This window comes from Apium graveolens, chromosome 1 (assembly GCF_009905375.1).
Source record: "Apium graveolens cultivar Ventura chromosome 1, ASM990537v1, whole genome shotgun sequence".
Lineage (NCBI taxonomy): Eukaryota > Viridiplantae > Streptophyta > Magnoliopsida > Apiales > Apiaceae > Apium > Apium graveolens.
The window spans coordinates 62,234,673-62,237,595 of NC_133647.1; the positions used below are offsets into that span (position 1 = coordinate 62,234,673).

Genomic DNA, 2,923 nt, shown 5'->3' on the forward strand with positions numbered 1-2,923 from the left:
TAGAACGCTTCGTAAAGGCTCGAATTGGTAATTTTTACTCAAGTTATTTGTATTTTTGATGTGTTTTTGTAGTGTTTTGCATTTCAGGGTATATTTGGAAGAAGGAATAGATTTTACATTATTTATATGCTAAAAGGGTGTTAGGATGGAGCCTCGGGAGTTAGCACGAAAGAAACCAGCAATTGAAGTCTAGGAAACAAGAAAAATCAAAATTTCCAGAAGGACAGGGCGGCCACGCTAGTCTTGGGAGCGGCCGGGCCCATTTGTCAGAAAGTGAGCGCGCCCGCGCTGGTATGCAGGGCGGCCGCACTGGGTCGGGATTGCAGAATCCTGATTACGATATAATAATGATTTTTCAGACTTCAGATCATATTGGGTTTATATATAAAGCTTTTTGAAGACGTTTTTGACAACAACGAGAAGAAGGAGAAAGCAGCAAGAAGACCTAATAGCACAATACAATGAAGGAGATGAAGATCTTATTTTTACTTTTGATTCTTTGCTTAAGTTGTAATGTTGGATGGTTGTTTACTTATTCCTTTGAACCTTACACTCTTGTTAACGTACTTTTGATTATTATTCAGTTTATAAAGATCTAGTTTTTATACCATGCTTTGATTGGAACCCATGATGATGGTGAGTTCGGTTATGAGCTAATCGTTATCGCGGGGTTTCAACGGATTTACTTATAAATTTATATAGTTAATTTCTTTCAATATCTTGGTGTGTGGTGATTGATTAATATCCTAGTATTGGTTGTGCTTATTCGTCTTATGTGCGTAGGTAACATATAAGATAGCTTGTTAATCTCTATTGAAGCAAAAGTGAATATAAAGGTTCAGAACTTGCCATGCTAGCATAAGTTCATGTATTATTGTTATGCATGATTCGTAGGTAATTTTAACCATCTTACTTGCCCTATGTAATCACGATAGATAACTTGCGCATTAAACCGTTATGTTTTCAAATTCTATAGACATATAGGGTCTAAGCATAATTGGTGTCTACTTAGCTTTATCTCATTTTTGGATGTCTAGTAGTAGGGTATTCGTGCAATGAAAGTTGGCATTTACTAGGTCCGTGTTATCTGATTAGTTGTCATCACCATTGCATGCTAAGGTTAAGAACAATGACTTTGAATGAAGTTGAATGAAGTTAGAATCTCATGTTTGTCTCATATAGTTAATTCAATCACTTTTATTCTTAGTTAATTGCATGTTAGTTTAATCTTAGTTATAAACATCTCAACTTGTTATTGTCTTAGTATTGAGCGATAGCCATACCATTGTTGCATAGTTCCATAATCTTAAGTTAACTAAAAAGAGTCTCTATGGGTACAAATCTAATTTATATCTTATACTACTTGCGAACGCGTATATTTGCGGGTAATTATAGCGCGTGTTTTTGCCCTAACAAGTTTTTGCCGCCACTGCCGGGGACTCGGTGTTTAATTTAGTTTATGTGCTTGACATCAGTGGTCGTTAAAGTTCACTGACTCATATATCTTACTTACAAGGGTACTTGTTGTGTTTCAGGTACTCTAGAGAGCGTGTATGCGAACGCATTATCAATCTCGTGAGAAAAAAGAAGTTCTTGAAGAAGAAGTCTTTGTTGAGGAAAAAGTTGAAGAAGAAGTTTTTGTTGCAATAGGAGAACCAGCAGTGAATCCGAAGGCTTTGATGGATTTTTCTCAACCAAAGTTTAATGACATTTAATCTAGCATTGTCAGACCATCCATCGCGGCTCATACTTTTGAAATCAAATCTAGTACGATTCAGATGGTGCCGAATTCAGTCCAGTTTGGGGGTTCTCCAACGGAAGATCCCAACATGCATATTAGAGATTTCATCAAGATCTGTGACACTTTCAAATTCAATAATGTTTCTGAAGATGCTGTTAAGCTAAGACTTTTCCCATTCTCTTTGAGGGATAAAGCTATGTGTTGGTTGCATTCTCTACCAGCGGGTTCTATCACTACTTGGGAAGACCTTGCTCGGAAGTTTCTTACTAAATTCTTTCCTATGGCAAAGACAGCTGCAATCACAAACGCTCTTACTTAATTTGCGCAGCAATCGGGAGAGTCTTTATGTGAAGCTTGGGAGCATTATAAGGAGATGCTTAAGAAGTGTCCTCGTCATGGGATGCCTAACTAGATGATTATCAACTACTTTTATAATGGTTTGAGAGCACAGTCTAGACCCATACTCGATGCAGCACCAGGTGGAGTCTTATGAGCTAAGAGCTACGATGAAGCTTATGAGTTAATTGAACTGATGGATGCTAATGAATACCAGACCCAACTCAGAGACTACCTTAAGGCAAGGTAGCAGGAATTCTATAGGTGGATACAGCTACTGCTATAGCTGCTCAGCTTAAGGCTTTAATGATGAAGGTGGATTCTTTGGCTAATTATGGACTTAATCAGATCACAAGTGTTTGTGAGCTTTGTGCAGGTGCGCATGAAACTAAGCAGTGTGTTATTTCTAGTGAATCATCTCAATTTGTAAGCAACTTTTAGAGGTCGCGGCAAACAGTCCCAACCACTTATCATCCCAGCAACTGCAATCATCCTAACTTCAGCTTGAGCAACAATCAGAATACAGTGCAACAGCCTAATCAGCAGTATGCAGCAAAATAATTCAAACCTCTGGGTTTTCAACAACCGCAATATGCACCAAGACAACAACTCCAACTTCAACAACTATCGTATGGAAGTACAATTCAATCTAATGAAAAATCTGAATTGGAGGAGTTGAGGCTCATGTGTAAGAGCCAAGTGGGATCAATCAAGACTTCGGAGAATCAAATTGGGCAGATTGTCAATGCTTTGTTAAATCGACAATCTGGTACACTCCCTAGTGACACAGAAGTTCCAGGCAAGAGGGAAGCAAAAGATAAGGTTAAGGCAATTACATTGAGGTCT

The 2,923-nt window shown here is 38.1% G+C and overlaps 1 non-coding gene across 1 annotated transcript; it reads right to left on the bottom strand.

Moving 5' to 3' along the window:
- Window positions 1–2,036: 2,036 nt before the first annotated feature.
- Window positions 2,037–2,143, bottom strand: LOC141683118 (small nucleolar RNA R71). Its single transcript, XR_012560118.1, has one exon. It is a non-coding gene; the product is annotated as a small nucleolar RNA R71 (small nucleolar RNA).
- Between the last annotated feature and the right edge of the window lie 780 nt (window positions 2,144–2,923).